General features: G+C 46.9%; 1 protein-coding gene across 2 annotated transcripts in view; it reads right to left on the reverse strand.

Moving 5' to 3' along the window:
* HTR2C (5-hydroxytryptamine receptor 2C) overlaps positions 1-12,644 on the reverse strand; it is a 574,451-nt gene extending 561,807 nt beyond the window's left edge. Inside the window, exon 1 of one of the 2 annotated variants that reach the window (XM_065556834.1) lies at positions 12,535-12,644. The gene's annotated coding sequence lies outside the window, so the exon portion shown is untranslated. The remainder of the gene's footprint in view (positions 1-12,534) is intronic. The other variant, XM_065556835.1, reaches the window with a different exon arrangement.
* Between the last annotated feature and the right edge of the window lie 8,102 nt (positions 12,645-20,746).

Raw genomic sequence — 20,746 nt, forward strand, 5'->3', positions numbered from 1 at the left:
TTCCATGGAGATTATCGTTACAGGGAGCAGCATTGCGGAGCATAACCTGAGGAGGTTGAAAGCAGCCAATCAAGCAGGAAAGCTGGGTCCAAACCACCCAAACTCACCAGCGAGGACAGCCGATGGGCAGACACGTCTGCCAGGCCATGGAAGATACCTTAGCCCAGAGGTTCTCACACTTTCCGTACAGAGCCCTTTGCAATAGTGTTGTGCTGACTCCCACCTTCCCATCCTGGAATCTTACTCTTGCAACTACTGCTGCAAGAACTAACAGCCACAACATTGTAGTACGTCTCCTCATTCGAAAGACAGACCCTCCAGGAGCAAAATATTCTCCAGTGCCAGGCACTGACTCGGAAGGGACAGCCACAAATCTAGCACCATCTGCTCAACTGGCCCCATCACCATCAGCTGGGCACGGGCAACAGAAGAAAATGAGAGACAAAAAGACTTGTCTTGTCACCTCATTAATTCACTCAAATTCTTTCTATGGATAATTCGGTTGTACACACTGTGAAAAGGCAAGGGGGGGGGTCTTTTATTATTATTTTTCCTTAGCTTTTTGGCAGTCTCATTTGTTGGCAAACATGGCATTTTTAAATGAACTGCTCTAAATTCAGACCCAAGCCTGGGACATGTAATTTGTAGCCAAGCTCACACCCAACGCAGAGTTTAGCTGGCATTATTTAAATGTGTCACTGAGTGAGAGATTTCTGGAGCACGTGAATGATTTCAAGGCGGACAGGAATGCCTGAACGTGAGAGACTAGTGGCTCAGCCCTATGCTATTCTTTGACAATTTAGAGCAGTGATTCTCAACCTGCGGCCCAATCAGCACGGAGCTGCAGCCCATGTGACATTCTCAGGGCCATACAGGTCGTATTGGATGCGTCACACAATGGTAAATAGGTTGAGAACCACGGATTTAAACGAAAACAAATTTTAAAATTCTGATTTCACTTCTGCACCTTTAAATACTGGTTCTGAACTTGCAACTTATTTTCTTGCCTCACTTAAAACGCAGGGGGGAAAAAATCAGTCAAATAAAAGGAGAATATATTTTCTTATTGTTTTAAAAGTTAGTTCGTTGTATACAAGAAATCTACTTGCTATAGCTGTCATTCTCCTACCAACTTAGTGGTGAAAATCAACCTGAGATTCTGAGTAAAGCTGCCAAGCTAAACAGAACCCTTACAGAAACAGAATGCCAGGATATGGAAACTCACTCGGAGCACCCAAAATATGAGTCCGAATGTACAGCTCAGGTATTAAATTTCACAGTTTCAGGTTGTTTGAAGTGAGATGCACAATGCAGAAATCATCATTGTATTAATACCATTAAAAACACGCATTGAGTGTATACACGCCCCATGGTGAGCCTGGGTTACTTTTGCACAAACTCAGCACATAGCACGTGTCTGCAGCATACCCACAATAATGAAACCAAAGTCTGCTCTTCATTACATCCACATAACAGAGGGTACAGAGTAGGGTTACCATACGTCCAGTTTTTCCCGGACATGTCCGGCTTTTCGGCAATCAAACCCCCGTCCGGGGGGAATTACCAAAAAGCCGAACATGTTCGGGAAAATGCCGGCCGGGCACTTCCCCTCCCGCGGCGGCTCTGCTCCTCCCCTGACTCTTCAGCTCTGTTTAAGAGCCGGGCTGCCCGAGCGCTACCGGCTTCGGGCAGCCCCCATGCCTCCGGACCCTGCGCCGCCGGAGCCCGGGAGGGGAAGTGCCCGGCTGGGGGCGCAGGGTCCGGAGGCAAGGGGGCTGCCCGAAGCCCAAGCGCTACTGGCTTCACGGTTTGCCGGGCAGCCTCCAGACCCTGCGCCCCCGGCTGGGCACTTCCCCAGCGCAGCTGGAGCCCGGGAGGGGAAGTGCCCAGCCGGGGGCGCAGGGTCTGGAGGCTGCCCGGCAAACTGTGAAGCCGGTAGCACTCGGGCAGCCCTTTCCGCGTGGCTGGGAGTGGGAGGGAGGAGGGGGCAGAGTTAGGGCGGAGCTGGGGGTGGGAAATGGGTTGGGCCAGGACCTCGTGGAGGGTCCTCTTTTTTTATGTGTTAATTATGGTAACCCTAGTACAGAGTTGAGATCCATGGGCCGCATTCTGAACTGCGTTACACCTGTGCAAACCTAGAGCAACCCCCCAGGGCTCAGCGACAGTGCCCTGCATCTAGAATGGCATCCCAAGAGCAGGTCCGTCCCAGTATCAGATTCTACTACATAGCTCTGTCTGGGGGTTACTGATTTGTAGTGGCCAGAATGGGACAGACGTCTACAGGAAGATTCCATGAAGTCAATGGATCTTAGGTTTAGTTTAATACCAGCGTAACTGAAATTAAATCCGGTCCTCATACTCCAGTGATTTCATTTGAAGCTAAAAAAATGACACGGGGCAAATGCATTTGTCATTTACATCTAGGGCAAGATCCGGGGCTTCATCAGTAACATAGCAGAGTTTTTCCCCACAGTCCCTGTTAAAATCTGTATTTTCTTCAGGCAACTATCTGACTCGCCCTGAGGCCATCATTCAGCATGGATGGAGGCTGCATGTGAGACGTAACTCTCTCTTTACAGTCTCAAGATTCCTGAATACCTTGTTGCCCTGTGGCCCAGGTGGTTAGCCAACGCTTGGGGTCTTGCCAGGCTGGAGATACTGAGGATAGAAGTCAGGTATTTCTTTGGTACAATCTTGTTTACTTAAAATGCCCACAAAGTTCTGGTGCCCTGAACACAGTAGGAACAAAATCTCAGGCAGTTTCCTTGCTCACAATTTCCAAGCCTGCCCTTTCTAGCTAGCCCTGTATTCGGTCTCTCATCCCTCCCTGGGCCATGCTCACAACTGCTTCTCTGACTTTCTCCTCATTTTCTGGTTCTGACACCATGGGGCCTTTTCAGATTTTTTGGGGGTGGGGGACAACTTTAACCATAATTCCAAAGGCTACTTGAGCACCTGAAAACTTTCTTGGTTTTTTTGCAGATAACTTAGATACAGTACTCCTGTCAGATAATAATTTCTAATTCCTATATAAAGAAAGAAAATTAAATAAATATTAGGCCCACTCAGCTCTAATACTTGTTCTGACATCATGTCAATTCACTTAAGTCAGTGGTTCCCAAACTTGTTCCGCCGCTTGTGCAGGGAAAGCCCCTTGCGGGCCGGGCCAGGCCGGTTTGTTTACCTGCCGCGTCCGCAGGTTCAGCCGATCGCAGCTCCCGGTGGCCGCGGTTCGCTGCTCCAGGCCAGCGGGAAACAGCGTGTGCCGAGGGACGTACTGGCCGTTGTTTCCAGCGGCTCCTATTGGCCTGGAGCAGCGAACCGCAGCCACTGGGAGCCGCGATCGGCCGAACCTGCGGACGCGGCAAGTAAACAAACCGGCCCAGCCTGCCAGGGGCTTTCCCTGCACAAGCAGCGGAACAAGTTTGGGAACCACTGACTTAAGGGACACTGGTTAGGTTTAAAAATTTATGTCTATTCTTATTTTGCTACTAACTCTGAATACAACAATTGAAAAAACTGTAGAAAAATCTATAAAAAGCAACAGAGGGTCCTGTGGCACCTTTGAGACTCAAAGCTGCCACAGGACCCTCTGTTGCTTTTTACAGATTCAGACTAACATGGCTACCCCTCTGAGACTAGAAAAACCTAGATGACTTTCTGTCACTTCTTTGCAGTTCATCAAGCTTGGAATAGATCGTTTAACTTTTGGACATATCCTACTAGGGCAAGGCCCTGTGAGTTTATACTGCACCTGCCTGGGGCTCTAGGGGTGTTACCTCACTACAAATAATAGACTAGAAACTGGCTTTAAACAGGAGTGAAAGTGACACTTTTACAGTATTGCCAACCCCAAATGTTCAAAAAAATCATGAATCAGGCTCTCCAAAAATCATGAGATTGGCTCTAAAATCATGAGATTATGTAAAAATTATAGATTTGATGTTCTTTTTATTTACATTCTGCTTTTTGAGCCTTTAGGGTGCACTGGGGTCACATTTTGAAGCGTTCTCCACAGCCACAAGGGCTAGAAACTTCATTTTTCTTTAAGAATGAAGGCTGAAATCATCACATATCCCCTTGACTCCAGGAGCAGGGTCTTTAAGGAAAACAATTATCATGAGATGCATGACAAAATCGTGAGAATTGGCAGCACTGTTTTTACTTCTGTTTAAAGGCTACTTACTTTCCAGAAGGCTCTTAAGCACAACACTACAGTGACTGAGTTGCAGTTTTCACAGCAGAATATTTTAAATCAAACACCAAGAAAATTCAACGTTTTAAAGTTGGGGGTGGGGGGGGAATTGACACTTCTGAGGTATATCAGGGCAACTGCAGGCAGGACAGGAAAATAAACAGGCACAGGAGCTCTGGGCAACTCTTCCTTTAGAAAGAAGGTTGGAGGGTCAAATCTTCTAGTCCTGAATCAAGCAAAACTTCTATTGCCATCAGTGCCTCCACTCAGATATAAACATCACAGACGGTGCCCAGTGAATAACACAAATCATGACAATAATGGTTGACTTTATGGACTCTGTAGATGCAGTTTCTGTTCTTTGTTCTGGAATTGGGCTGGATACAGCTGAAACCCTAAGAGTTTGAGGCATAAACGCACCTGATACTCAGACGACACTCTCTGATCCCTTCCTTTTCTCAAACGCAGAACAAACAATGACTGAACAAAATGGTTTTCAGTTAAAATGTAAAATTGCCCAGCAGCCATTGCTCTACAACCCAGCCTGGGGCAGAACCTGCCACCCCTTGGGAGTTAAGTGATCTCCTGTCATCTGACTCTGATTCTCCATCCTTCCTGACCTCTGTGCTGCTTTTCATGCTGTCAACCATGACCTCCATCCCAACCTCCTGGGACCATTTGCTGGACTCTCAGAGAACTGGATGCCTTGGTTTTGCTCCCATCCATCAGAGGCCTCTATTTTGCCGCATGCAGCAGAGAGAAAGGCTGGTCCAGGGGATAGGAAGCTAGCCCTGAGAGACCTACACCCCACCCCACCGGGACTTCCTGTCTGATCTCAGGTCAGTGCCTTAGGGACAGAGTTTCAAAGGTTTTTAGGCAACCAAAGACATAGCTAGGCACTTAGTGGGGTTTACAAAGCACCTAACCTTCTAGGTGCCTAAATACCTTTGAAAATCTGGCTGTTAGTCTCTCAGTGCCACATCTGTACAATGGGGATAACAGCCCTGCTCTACCTCGCCGAAGGGCTGTGATGTAAGGCACTTAGATAATACAATGATGGGGCCACATAAGTACCAGAGGTAGCGTGAGAACTTCTCTATGCCTCTGCTAGCCCTTCCCTGGGTTTTGGGCCCTTCTTTTCACCTATACCACTCACATCTTCCTCTTTTCTGAATGTAACATTGGCTCAGAGGTCTTGGCTGTATTTCTTCTGAGTCCCCTCCATTCGTTCTTCAACCATCCCCCACCCACCCCCCAGGGATTCCTGTTTTACAGGTTCATCTAATGACTTCCAGATCCTTAATTAAATTACCAGCCTTTTTTTATCTTAATCACCCTGCCTCCGTTTGTAAACAAAACACTGACTCCCGGCCCCAGGGACACAAGCTGGGAGAAGCACCTCTCCTCTGCAGAACTCACATTTCACACTAATGGGGAGCAGTTCAGAGCGCCGCGTGGGAGCACCCCTCCTGTACGAAACTGGGGGGAGGGGAAGGAGAGAGACGGGCCCCCCCTCTGCCCTACCTAATTGGCGCCCTTGTCCAACACACAGCTCCAACCCAGCCCCAGCGTCTGCAGTCAGTCCCCAGGGAAATCCCTCAGCCCACATGACCCAGCTCTTGCTCAGGCCCTGCTATGCTGGCCTGTGCCTTGGGCAGTGTGGTCTCCACTGTCTCAGTCATCACCACACAAAAGGGCATTTAATTGCTCCCCCATTTAGCCTGCATGATGCATGCTCCATATACCAGTTCACTTCAGCTAAGTCTGTGATTGATGGCCACCACTGACACCCTCCAGTTTAACAGTATTTAGTGCAAGAATAAAGTAAGAAGTTGTAACTCATCTAAATTTAAAATAATTTGAGAATCCAGACCACATCATCCCTACTATCTGATTCCAGGGATCTCAGTGTCACCTGAAAAAAGAACAGGAGTACTTGTGGCACCTTAGAGACTAACAAATGTATTAGAGCATAAGCTTTCATGGGCTACAGCCCACTTCTTCGGATGCATATAGAATGGAACATATATTGAGGAGATATATATGCACGCATACAGAGAGCATGAACAGGTGGGAGTTGTCTTACCAACTCTGAGAGGCCAATTAAGTAAGAGAAAAAAAACTTTTGAAGTGTCACCTGAGCCACCATCACAAATAATGGTTGATTGTTATAGCTGGTATGTATTGTTCATAGATGGGGGTGGACAGCTGTTTTATAAAAATCAGAGACTAAAAATAAAGGCACCCCTGTGACACTAAATCCAGGCAGGAGAAATGTAATGCAAACATTTACATGGTATTTCATCTTAGACTAGGAGCAATTGTTGAGGGTAATGTTGCTTTCTTCCCTGGGCTCATTATAATGGATTGCAGCCCCCCAGTGGTAAATCACTGTATCTCCACAACACTTATAGGAACCATTCATTCGCATTGTGTTACAATTAAAAGAGGAGTTTGTCAGGACCATACAAGCCTGATATTTTTTCCTCTGAAGTCCGTGAAAACACTCAGCTGACTTCCCAAACTAAAGGACTATAGAATTGCTAACAAGGAGATCGGCGAAAGGAGCGGCTGCTACAGGAGCTAGCTGTTGAAACGCTGAAGTACGACCTGCTCCTAAATGAGCCAAGAGGAATTAACATCATTACAGGCTCAATGAAAAAGGCAGCAATACACAGGGGCCAAGTTTTAGCTTAATCAGGTTCCAGCGACCGTTTCCTCTATGCCTGACCTCCTAGGAAGAGTCTCATTTGTCATTCTCACCACATTTACATACAGTACTTAGTGGAGCCATGCTTCATTCTGATAAAAGGGGGCTAAGTGGCGTGCTCATTAACTCTAACAGATGGTTTTGCATAAGTTGCATAGTTCCTAGCAAGTGGAAGTGATTAGCTGGTACAATAACAGGCTAATGTCACACCGGAACAGAGAAGGTTACAAACCTATCCAGAGATGATACTCTCTGTAACACAGGCTGATTAGTGCTACAGAGTGTTACTGTACCGGCTCCTTTGATCGTGATCTTTCCCAGGATAGTTTAATAACAGGGTTTTGTACAGCCAGATTGACTGGTTAGTGCAGTTTGGTTTTTAGGGATTTCTGCTAAAGCACAAAGTTTTTCTGCATGCTAGCCCATAAACCGGCCTTGTCGAGACAGAGCAGAAGCTGGGCTGAGAACAGGGATTCTGTGGGCTGTCGGAGAGATTCTGGCAAAGGATCTGCTGGGTTGAGAAGCATTGGTCACGGCTTTATGCTGTTCCTAGCCCTGCACTCTCAAGCTCATCCGGCTCACTTGTGGACAGCGTCTGATCCATCAAACGCTGCTGACCAGTGCTGGGTGACTGCAGAGGCAGCTGCAGCCTAGGAGGAGGTAAAGACATTCACCTGGTTTGCACAGCCTTTGTTTAGGCAGTGCTTTGGAAGGTCAGTGGTCAGGACTCAGGCTTGGTGCACTCTTCAGCAAGCTCTATGCTATCTGCAGCATGGAAATCCCACAGCAACTTCATGCTAATTAAGATGATGGGGCCCATCCTCACTTGGTGTAAATCAGTTAAACTCTATTGCAGGGGTCAGCAACCTTTCAGAAATGGTGTGCCGAGTCTTCATTTATTCACTCTAATTTAAAGTTTCGTGTGCCAGTCATACAGTTTAACGTTTTTAGAAGGTCTCTTTCTATAAGTCTATAATATAGAACTAAACTATTGTTGTATGTAAAGTAAATAAGGTTTTTAAAATGTTTAAGATGCTTCATTTAAAATTAAATTAAAATGCAGAGCCCCCCGGACCAGTGGCCAGGACCTGGGCAGCGTGAGTGCCACTGAAAATCAGCTTGCGTGCCACCTTCGGCACCCGTGCCATAGGTTGCCTACCCCTGTTGACTTCCACATATGTCGCCAGGTTATACCCTCTCAGCACCTGGCCCAGAGATTTTTTAAATTAAATTTGAAATGTCAATTTTGATATTAAATTCAATGTACTCAACTCTCCGCCCACATGGTCAGGTTCAATAAGATGCAGATTTGTATAGAGAGAGCACAGCACAAGGTATAAATTGTTGATGACAGCTGGGAGCTTTGACAGCCAGGAGACAATCAGTGAGAGAAGCATGGGAACTGGTAAGTACCTAGGGTGACCAGATGTCCCGTTTTTATAGGGACAGTCCCGATTTGTGGGTCTTTTTCTTATATAAGCTCCTATTACCCTCCAACCTGTCCCGATTTTTCACACTTGCTGTCTGGCCTCCCTATAAATACCAGCTCCTTGGAAGGTAAAATCCTTTGAGAAAGATTCCCATGGGGCTTTTGGAAGCTTTGAAATTTGTCATGATTTTTGGCAAAACTGGTCTAAACTTTTGCAGGTATTGGCTGAGTGTTCAAGAGTGATATTCATTAGAATACAGGAGAACCTCAGAGTTACAAACAGACCAGTCAACCACACACCTCCTTTGGAACTGGAAGTAAGCCATCAGGCAGCAGCAGCAGAGAAAAAAGAAAACAAACCAACACAGTACAATACTGTGTTAAAAGTAAACTACTAAAAAACCAAAACAAAGGGAGAGCAGCATTTTTCTTCTGCATAGTAAAGTTTCAAAGCTGGATTAAGTCGATTGTAAACTTTTGAAAGAACAACCGTAACATTTTGTTCAGACTTATGAACAACCTCCATTCCCTCCTGTGTTCGTAATACTGAGGTTCTAGAACACTGCACACAAATTACATGATAGCTTATTCATAAATGCACAAAAAGACGTGGAATTTTCATCTCTACAGCAATGTTTGTATTGGAAGCTTTTGTGGTTGTTTATTCTGGTAGAATGGGGAATTTACAGTTTGAGTTGACGGGCTGCCCTCTCCAATATTTCCCTGCTTTATCTGGGCTTGGAGCAGCAGAAGCAGCATCAAATACCACTGTTCTAACAAGCATCACAGTACTTAGCAAAAAAGGAAGTTTTGTCATTTTTTGCTAAGAAACAAGCTCTGAATTCAATCTGCAGTGTGTCGTCTTTTCATCCGACAAAATGGGGGTTAGGTTCTGAAGTCAGCGCATAAGGCGAAAATCACGTATAGTCAAACGCTCCTTGAGTGGAATGGCGGGTGGAATCACCCGCACTACAGGTACAGTATTTAAATTGTTATTTTCCTCTTCTTTTTGTTTTGTTTTGCCAAACGCGTATAGTTAAAATCACGTAAGTTAAATGCGCCCATGATGCGACCGCACTGTAGTTCGGAAGACACCCATTCGTTTGAACTCTAGTGGATAAGCGTATATTATGCAAACTACCTCAGCTGCCCGGCATGCTCCCAGATACAAGTGACTGAGTGCTATGCTACGGTATCTCCACCCACGTACTGTATAAATCTGCAGCAGAAATCCAGTACATTACAATCCACGTTGAAAACTGACTGTAACTGTAGTGGTACTGGAAGGTCTGGACATGTTCTGCAGCTAGGCTGTGGAGGTAGAGCTGAGCTTTGGGACACACCTTAAAGCAACTGGGTGGGGACGGACACTTGAAGGTTTGGAGCCAAGTTTGAACAACAGAACAGGGCGTTTTGTAGCGAAGGAATTCTGAATTAACAGGAGGGCATCTCACAGCCAGGGCTCCACACTCAACCCAACAGAAGCCAGCCTGTGCTTTGCTTGGCATGAAGGAGCTTTGCTAGCAGAGACCTTCCTTTGTCTCTGGCAAAGGGATTTAGGCACCCAACTGCCACTTTTGGCACCTAAGTCCAGCACAGAGGTGCTACGGATCTCCTCAAAACCCCCCTCAGCTGCCGACGAACTGTGGAGGCCCCTAGTCCCTAGCAGAGGTGTTGGCGCCTTGGGAGGTCCCTTATGGGGCCTAATTTCCACTGGTGAGCACGCACAAACCACCTAAATCCTGATGCCGCAGAGCAGGATTCTCAAACGAGGCATTCCGCCGCCTCTCACCTGGGGGCCCCGATCCAGATGTGCTCAGGGCATGCCAAGCAGATTGGGCCTCCCACAAAAGACAGACGGGGAAACCCAATTGGGAATTTTCAGGGCATGCCCATAGCCCAGAATCAGAGCACTCCCCAGGGAAGAGAGGGCAAGTCCCTGCTCCAATCCGACAGAGCAGAGCTTTGAAAACAGGTCTCCTACATGCCAGGCAAGTGCCCTGGCCACTGGGCTGGAGACAGTAAGAGGCTGGGGGTCTCTCTCTGCTTAGATACGAACAGAAAGGCCTGCCCTGGCTGGGCACGACTCCAGGAGAGGGCTCACGGTTGTGAATCCCGAGTGAGGAGCGGCTCCTCCCTCCGCCCGCGTCCGGCTCCTTGCTACCTTTGAGGGGTGGGGCTAGCATTTCCCAGAGGCTGGTTCGGGGAGCTCCCTGCTCACCAACCCCATCCTCAGGCCCCGAACTCTCCCTGGGCATCGGCTAGAGATCCTGGGCACCCAACTCGGGGCCAAGGATTCCACTGGGGCGCAGGATAGGGGGCCACGGCCCAGCCGGCAGTGTGCAGAGATCACTGCCCGTCACGCTGACCCACGTCATCTCCTTGGGCTCCCCCAGCTGCTGCCTCTCGTCCGTGTCAGCTCTGTGGGGCAGGGACCACCTGTCTGTTTGGGCTAGGCGCTGCACAAACCCCTGTGGAGTACTAGGCCTTGGTAATGCACATAACAAACAACAACGGGCACTGCAACCCCACGAGCCTTTGTGGCTTTAGCCCTTGGCTCTCCGGTTAGAGAGAGACGCTACACGTCTTTAGGTTCTCCTATGGGATGTAGTAATGAATTCCAGCGGAGCACAACGCGGGGCCTTCGGGCAGTCCCTGCACTCAGCAGGCAGCCGTGGGATTCTCTCTTCTGAGGAGGAGACGTCCCACCCTCACCCTCCCAGTGACAGGCTGCTGTGCAGGCCACGAGGCAGAGCTCATAATTTGTTAAATAAAACTATTCCTCGGGGTCTATGGTGATAAAGGCCAGCATCAAAAAGGGAGACTCGAATGGGGTTATTGAAATCACCCCCAGACAGAAGCAGCTTTAGAAAAGTACTGATCAATAGCCGCTGAAAAATTGAGAAGATTAATATAAATATCCAGATGTTCAGGACAAATGGCAGAAGGTTTGTGACTGCCCAGGGTATAGATTTTTAGAGGCAGAGGCACTTGTTAACAATTTGGGGATGCATTAGGCTCACCAGAATGGCTGAAACTAGAAAGGGAGATTCGGGGGGGGGGGGAGAAATATGCTATTTGTGAAAGTTTCCCCAAATGTTTTTAATTTTTTCCTTTCAGCAAAAGTATGAATTTGAAAACATTCGGCCATCTGTATCTGAAACCCCTTGTGAGCCATCCCCATCACAGCATTTTTATGTAACTGAGATTTCAAATAATGGAAGCTAGGAGGGGTTTGTTATTTTAAATCCTTTAAACAACCCAAGCCACAGTTTATTCTTCCCAATACACCTTTCTAAACAAGAAAAGCATAGCTCTGGTTTATTCCCATTCCCGGCGTTATGGTTGTCAAAATCCTGCTACATGCAAGCAGGAATCTCTCTGATACATCCTGTATCCTAAAAAATGGGGAGCCGGTCACACATTTGCTTATTTGACCCCTGTGCATGGAAACTGCATTTACCAGGGTATGGCTCTCTGTACACCACCAGATTGTGTCATTACTAGTTAGGCAAAATGGACAGACTTAATCAAATATAAAACGTTATATTTTTCTATGTTATAAGAACGTGACCTGATTCAATAATTCTGTGAGGAGCTTTAAAGAAATAGCCAAAGAGCATTTTTTGTTTGTTTAAATAAAACTAAGTCACAAACCACTATTTTCCTTGAACTGGTTTTCATCACAACTAAGCTTATGCAGCAGAAAAATCAATCTGTGTCCAGCCCCATGTGACACATTCCAAGTTGGCTGATTAGCTCCGTTCCTCCCTACAGGTCTGTTTATAAGTGACTTGTTTTTACTTTGAATAAAATATTCCAGAGGAATGTTTAGTTAAAGACACAAAGAACATTGCTGGGACACTCTGAAGGAGAAAACTGTAGCAAACATACTAAAAGCCCCCTCACAGTGAGATCAACTCAGTAAGTGACCATGCTAAAAACCCCTCCAGCATTTTATTTATTATTCCCATTTCCTCTTGCTGATGCAAAAGCAGCAGCTTCAAAAAGTATCCGCATAGTGATACAAAACAAGTGATCTCAGTGAGGGAGGTGCTGTTTAAAGAAACTTCCACTTCTATGCACACTTGGACATCAAGTGGGTTATTCAACAAGCTCTCCAAGAAAAGTAAACACCTTAGGAAACCATTATATTAAAAAGGAGTGACTCAGACTACACACGGATTATTAAAATGGTACCTTTTGGGGCTGCTGGTGAAGCTGATGGCATGTGTTACTGGACTGCTGAGATCAGAAGCAGTACTACTGAGGCCTTAAGAGACCAGTGTGTGCTATCAGCTCTGGAAAGGGTTGGAGCTTTTATAGCTGGGAACAGGGTGTTCTGGGAAATGTAGTTTCGGAATCAGGTGGTGGCACAGAGTGCAGCGCATTAACAGGTGGCTAATTGGCTCCCCCAGAGAGCTCTGATTGGGAAATGAAATGCAAGTGGCTCATCAGGATAGCAGGCTGGGTGAGCTAAAGGATTAATTAGCCCAGCAGCTGAGGACTGATCAAAAAGGCACAGGAAGGCAATAGTGTGGGAGGGGAGGAGAAGACAGAAACAAACCAGACCAGACCAGTGAGGTTAGCCTAGGGAGATCTCTGGGAAGCAAGACTGGCTCTTCCAGGGTCCTTGGAAATGACACGGCCGCCCACAGGTGGAAAGGTGTGGGTAGTGGGAACCTCTGTAACCAGGGCAGTGGCTCTCCGGCCGGTGGAGTCTGAGCAGGGCTCGGTGGGGTGGGAAGGCCGGGTGCAGACCATGCTCTGCCAAGGCTGGCTAGTATCTTTGCATGGAGTTGAACAATGCACCGTTATCTGAGAAAGCTACACTGCAGTAGTTCAGTGGGATGAGTGTGGGCTATTTGCATGATATGAGTATTTATTTTTAAGCAAACAGGAATCTTAAGGCTAGTTACTCAGGGGATTGTGAGTAAATCCCTCCTCTAAATCAGGCCTTGTCAGTCCCATTGTGTTTCCAGGCCTCTACAGCAGCTGTGGTCTCTCACAGCGAGACCAGGCTTCAGAGGGAAATGCTGCTGGCCATTCGGATGGCTGGCTTGGATGCAGACCACCGGGCTGCTCCTGGCCTCATGGGAGGACGCAGCTATAGGGGCTCAGAAGCTGGACTTGCCCCACCGTAGCCAGAGGGGGGACCCCAGAACCCTACTGCCTGGGGTGCCTTCCGACCCAACTTCCCCCCAAAGTTCTGGCAGGTTCAAGCTCCCTTCCCACCCCCACTGGGGGGAGACGAGCGGCAGTCTCACCTGTTAGAAATCTCACAGGTGGATGGGTGTGAGTCTGAACTGCTGCCCTGGGCGGGAGAGAGGGACTCAGGTTGGGGCTGTTGCTGGGGCATAGACAAGCTGTAACGTTTGGATCTGTATCGCTGGAGCTTCCCAAAGCCCAGCTGAGCTAAGGGAGGGAGCCAGGGTTCCTTGCCTGAGCCTCCCTACCTAGATTGACATACAGGCCAGATTCTGATCTCCGCTACCTCCACTGGTGTGCTGTTCCCCCTCCTCGTGCCGTCGGCACGCAGCTTTCCCCTCCAGCTCTCCTGCTGGGGAGAGGTGCGGGCAAGGCTGGTCCTAGTTCCCGGCACGCAGTGGGCATGATTCTGACTTCATGCTGGTTTTACACGGATTGCGGCAGCTATTTTGGATTGATGTGGGTAGAGGTGAGAGGCCGCTGGGAACTTAGCAGAGTCCACTGAGTTGTGCACTAAGCCCAGGTGCAACCCTGTCCATGAAAGCCCAGCACACTGAAAACAGGAACAGAGACAGAACCTCTGGCGGCAAGGAGCGGCTGTATGTGGAGGCCATGTGAGCAGAATGGAGGTGGGAGCTTTTTGGCAGCGGTGCAGCCAATTCAGATCCTAGAACACTGGTCTGACTCTGACCTCGCTCAGCGTATAGCAGGAGCGACAACACCTTTGCCTTCAGTGGATACATGTGCCAACAAGCCAGAGGCAGTGAGATCAGAATCAGGCTCATTTGACTGGACTGGTCTTTGCAGCTAAGGAAGACTGAACCCCCATCTTTTGGATGGGGATAGTGGAGGAATTGAAAAATATCTGCAGCACGTAGAAGAATGAGTGGACCAATGAGGTAGAGTTCAGAGTGACAGCCATTGGGTAGTTTAAAATAGTTGTGCAGAAACACTTCATAAACAAACCCACATTTACACAGCCCAAACTCATTTTTAAGGCTTCTAAAATATCCCACCTCATACCTAAGATGGGGGGTCATAAACTGTTCTCTTAACTTACGTTTGAGTCTCCAGTTCCACTGTGAACGCTACATCATCTGTCAAGCTCTCTGTGCCAGGACTAAGAATTCCTTGTCTGACAGGTTTTTAGCTTTTCATATTTTGTTTAAATAAATGACAATAAACCTATTAATTTCTACCAACTCTCCTGTTCCCAGGCTCTGCAATGATGTTGCATTATTCTTATATCCTTCTTTGTGAAGAATTGTATCTATTAGGCATGCACAGAGCTATTTTGAACAACTGCTGGAGAATTAAAATATTAAACTCCCTCTGCTGATTACTAATTATTTTCTTGGTAACAAAGAGGAGTTATTAGAATTAAAAAATGCACTGTACATTTCGAATAGAATTGTATGTGCAAATTCAATATGAATGCATTTTTGTTGGAAAAATGCTAGTCATGGGTTAAAAAAAAACCACATTGGCTGAAAAAGGAGAGCTCAGTGCTCAGTCCTTGTATTGTATACAAATACAGGCAAAGCTCTCGTAAATGTTCCCAATGCAATTGGGGTACATAGATGTTAACGTGGGAGGGGAGCATCTAGCCCACAGAATAGGGAAGAAACTGCATTTTCACTGCCTATAGTTCTCTATTAACTACATTGTGTAGGCTAATTTAAAAAACCTATAGAACGTTTATCATTTTTATTCAAGTCTGTGGGGATTTCCCATAGGAGTTAACAGGCGCTCGCTGTTATCCCTCTAGGAATAGCTTCCCAGTCCCACCGGGGTCCTATCCCATCTGACAGCCAGTCCTCCTGCAAGGATTTGAAGAACGCTGTCAGAGGAAAAGAAGCACCCCTGCCCCTCAAGAGAAGGACGCATCTAAGCCCAGGAGACCTGCCGGTATGAGCAGAGCCATGGGTCAGGTAAGGGGGGGAGTGTGGGTGGGCAAGTTGGGGAGGGTTTCTTGGAATGTGGAGTTTGTAGGTGTGATAGTATTTCTGTATGGACTATTCTTTCTGTGTGTACGCGCACACATACACACGTGCTACACCCATGTGGAATCAGATTACATGTGATAATAGATTACATGCTGGTGTGGGGGGTATTTGTGAGTTTTTACCAGCATCAGCACCCTGCAAGGGTGGAGGAAAAAACTGTCTCACCTCTTCTTGTCTCAGCTAGTGGTAATTTGGGGGGGGGGTAGGGGTGGAAAGAGGAAACATTCCCCTGGCAAGTTGATTATGTTTTGTGACTGACAACTGTTGGGGGAGTTGGCTTCATGTGTCACTAAATCCTGGAGAGAAGGATTAGTGAGCAGGCGATAGGTGTGTGATAAGTTGCACAAGTCTGTGCAATTGATCGACTACTTGGCTTCAAAAGACCCACATATTTGTTTTAAGATGTACTGCATGGCTCCCAAATGTATCACTCGGACTGCACCGCCACAAATCTACACTGTGTGTCAGATATCTGTCTGAAAGGGCAGTGAAGGCAGCAGAGCTCGGAGATGTGCAGTTATTAGATTTCACAGCACATCAGCAAATATGTACTCTTTAGATGCCAAGTATTTGATCTCCCCAGCAGTCATCCATATTCAGACATGTACCGGAGTCGTACTCGTCGAATTAACAGCTAAGGAACAAATGAGAGAATGCAGAACCCAGACACTCTACTTCACGAACACCCATAAGGTAAAACTTAGTACACCTCTACCCCGATAGAACGCTGTCCTCAGGAGCCAAAAAATCTTGCCGCGTTATAGGTAAAACCGCGTTATATTGAACTTGCTTTGATCCACCGGAGTGCGCAGCCCCGTCCCCCCGGAGCACTGCTTTACCGCGTTATATCCAAATTCGTGTTATATCGGGTCGCGTTATATCAGGGTAGAGCTCTATTGTGGATAAATTTTCAGAATTGTTTAAGTCACTGACTGCGCATCAGACACCTGCAAATAGATTTAAAGCTGGGGGGAAATCTGCAATAACAAATCAACGGGCTAAAAATCAATAGGGCTCAACTGTAAGAAGTTCTGCTTGAAGAGATAATGTAACATCTTGAGCTCACCAGTATTTAAAGACACTCAATTTTGTGCTGTCAAAAGCACTGCCTCTCAGAGCCTTTCAGTATTGAACAAGATCATTTCCTGCTACGGAACGCTCCTTTTCCAGGAATTTAAACCACCCAGAGTTCTAGCATTTGTCCTTTTGGTTTAAAAAAATTGAAAACATATATCAAGTGTCTGCATCTGTTAGCTGTTTTCTGCTAGACCATCACATCCTCCTGCTGCACAAAGCACCAGGACTTTGCCTCATGTAAGGCCAAGAGACCCCAGTAGTCGGCGGGCGGCGCTGAACCTGGGACCTCAGTATATGAGCCTCTACTGCATGAGCTAAAAGTCACCTGGCTCTTAGCTAAGGCTGTAGCAGACTCATTCATCTCTAAGTGGTCTTGGGGCCACTAGAGGAGGCACCACACCCAGGAGATGTGTGGGTTACATTTGCTCATTCCCATAATTCCCATTAGCCTCCCTGGTGAGGTCAACACAGTTGAGAACTTTTAACTAAATTCAAGGACAGTGCAAATAATTTCAGCTGGACTCGGTCTCTCCCGCTCAACAGCATGGGAGCTAGTGACAAGATCTTTGCCATCTGCAGTGACTGGCCTCCTAGAAAGGGTGGGCTAGTTCACAAAGACAGGCAGTAGTTTTCGTTCATTTTAAAATGTATTTTCAGCTTAGTGTGTGCAGCCACCCTAAGAAACTGAAGCTGGTGTTGCTTTCTTATTGGGAGGAGGCTCATGGAGCCCGAGCTGATCATGGGGATTTTCCCCTAAAGAATTTTTTGAAATAAAAGAATTACGAAGACCCAGCAAAGCGATGTGAAATGGGGACCCAGCCTGGAAAACTAACCTGATGTTCCCTTTCTGGCACTCCCTCTGGTGGGTGTTTGTTGACTCTGCAGGGGCAGAGTACAAATACCAAGGCTTGGTCTGCCCTTGAGTTATACCAGCATAGCTCCATCAGTCAGGGGATGGGAAATACACACACACACACACCCGGACCTACGGAGCTGTGCCAACGAGACCCCAGGGTAGGCTCAGCAGAAGAATGTTTCCAGCGACGTAGCTAACATTGCCTGGGGAGGGGGATCCTCCCCCACTAGCAAATCCCCTTCTATTGGCATAGGAGCTATGCAGGACAGTCTCTGGAGTGCACCCTGACTCACATGGAAACAAGGGCTTCAGTCGGAGCAGCAGAGTGGTGGATTTAAACTAAAAACAGTTAATCTGGTGATAAATGTTCTCTCCGTTCTGAATCAAGCTATTCTCCCTAAACTCTTACACCCTGGCCCATCCACGAGCGGGATCTGCAAGCATTACACAGCACTCATACATTAATGTAACCTTGCATAGCACAAGGGCTAAGGGTCGAATACAAATGCTTGCACAGCTCTTTAGCTGAAAAAGCAGTTGTGGCGTGCCACCAAATTGTTCTCTACAATAGAAACATTGGGGTGAGTGTATTGACTGATGTGGAGCAAGAGGCCCAAAGAGTTAAAAGTGTTAACATAACCCAGTTGCTGTCCAACATGAAAGCATGGTAAGCCGGGGTCGGGGTTTGGTATAGACAGTCTAGCCTGCTTAGTACCATGGCAAACAGATTATAAAACTGATGCCAGAGGTCAGAACTGTATTGATTGAAGCACACAAAAGGGAAAGACTCAAAATGAGATAAAGAGCATTGAATCTAAAATGAATTGATTAGGAAAAACAAATTGAATCAAAATCTATCAAAGTCCCTGTGACCATGCGGTTCTGGCGGAACCCAACTGAGAGTGCCAACTCAGGACAAATTGCTCAAATAGGGCAGTTACAGCCCAAGGCTGGGGTTCTTTCCACCTCTAAGGCAAACCAAACCAGCCAGACTAAGAGGACTTCGGTCTCACCCCACTGGCTAACCGCAAGTCTCACAAGCAATCTCCTTAGACACTTCAGTTTCCCAGTATTACCACCAGTGCCACTCGTTATGGGGACAAATGGTTATGAAAACCAATACCCCAGTAAAAGAAAAAGGTTCTCCTGATCCCAAAGGACCAAGCCCCAGACCCAGGTCAATATACAAATCAGATCTTACCCACAAATCACGCTGTTGCCAATCCTTTAGAATCTAAAATCTAAAGGTTTATTCATAAAAGGAAAAGGATAGAGATGAGAGTTAGAATTGGTTAAATGGAATCAATTACATACAGTAATGGCAAAGTTCTTGGTTCAGGCTTGCAGCAGGGATGGAATAAACTGCAGGTTCAAATCAAGTCTCTGGGATACATCCCCCGCTGGGATGGGTCCTCAGTCCTTTGTTCAAAGCTTCAGCTTGTAGCAAAGTTCCTCCAGAGGTATGAAGCAGGATTGAAGACAAGATGGAGATCAGGCATTAGCCTTATATAGTCCTTTCCAGGTGTAAGAACACCTCTTTGTTCTTAAATTACAGCAACATGGAGTCTGGAGTCACATGGGCCAGTCCCTGCATACTTTGCTGAGGTACAAGGCGTATCTGCCTTCTCTCAATGGGTCCATTGTATAGCTGATGGTCCTTAATGGGCCATCAAGCAGACTAGGCAGAGCTAATCTCAGCTTGTCTGGGATGTCACCCAGAAGCATAGCATAAATTTGCCATACAGACAGTATAGAGCCAATATTCATAACTTCGACTACAAAACTGATACACACATATAGACAGCATAATCATAACCAGTAAACCATAACCTTGTCCTAGACACCCCATTTGACCCCCTTTATACAAGATTTGGGTGCCACTACAGGACTTTGGTTGCAACAATGATCTATATGGTCCCAGTTTATGTCAATAACGTCACAGTCCCTTTCTGGAGACAGAGAATATCGGTTAAGTCTCTTATTCAGTCAAACAGTCCTTGGTGGGACAGTTCTGTTGCTCAATTCTGAGTGGAGAATGGCAGTCACTGTCCTGCTTTAGAGAAAACAGACAGCCCCCGAGAGAGAGGAGATGGGATAGGAAAGTGGGGAAATAGGGGTTTTGTTGATGCTCTCAAGATAGAGGGTGGCTGCTTAGTCCTGGATGAATCCTTTGCGCTGGCGGGTTGGCCATACCAGCAGTTGCCTTAGACCCTGGCTCACCTCCTTGGTCAAGAACATCATTTGGTTGGTTTAATAGGGTCCTTCTCCTTCACTGGTCCTTCTCAAGCCAAGCAGAGCCAGATGGGCCGTCTCCTCTCACCGTGCGAGGGCCATGCAGCAGAGTTAATTTCAGGATCAGGTGAATAGCTGAGCAAGAGCCAGCCAGGAGGAAGTTTGGGTCGAAGGGGACTGAAAGGAGGACATGCAAGGGAGGGAAAGACAGAGCAGGATCTCACATCAATCAGGTTGGGGTCCTCACCGGTGTAGTGATGATGGTCAAGAATTCCCGCTGGAGTATCCAGGTCTGGTGTCACAGTAACAATCCTTCCACCACAGCCACAGTGACAATAAAAGAATTTTTTCTCCCTTCTTTATTTAAGGGCCCCCCCGAAAAATCGATGGGTAGAATAATCCATTCTCTCATTATTTTGTCCACCAACTGATTTCTGACACACCAATTTTGGTTCATTGATTTCTGATCCTCTAATCCTCTTGTTTAACAGTCATAATCTTAACACAGTCCTTGAATGGTATTAATTTAAACAGAAGTTTCTACTAACTCAGTCTTTGTCTCCTTCTCACATCTTTTTTTAAACAGGTTATAAGGAGACATTTGTAAGAATTCTTGAACCTCTACCCACTGTTCACTGGTTAGACTAACAAGCAACGAAGGCCTGGTAGAAGATGGGAATCGCAGCCTTAATTCTACTTGTTTTAGAACAGTGAAAAGAGAAGGTTGGCCAAGAAGCTTGGGAGCCTCTGGCTGGTATTCAGAGTCCAGTTTTTCAGCTAAATTTTTTTATGAAAGAATTTATCAAAAATATTATGACCTGCTACACAATGGTTCCACCCTCGTATTTCGCTGGCACAAGTGGCAGGACCTAGACTGTGGGCTCCCGGCAGCAGAAACTCTCCCTGGAGCAAGTGTCTGCGCTCTCTGATGGGGGGGAGAGAGCAGGCTGCATCCAGCAGTTGGAATGTAAAACCGCTGGGGGCCTGTAGGAGGCAGCATGACCAGCTGTCCTCCCCGGCGTAGATGGCCCAG

This window comes from Chrysemys picta, chromosome 9 (genome assembly GCF_011386835.1).
Source record: "Chrysemys picta bellii isolate R12L10 chromosome 9, ASM1138683v2, whole genome shotgun sequence".
Taxonomy (NCBI): domain Eukaryota; kingdom Metazoa; phylum Chordata; order Testudines; family Emydidae; genus Chrysemys; species Chrysemys picta.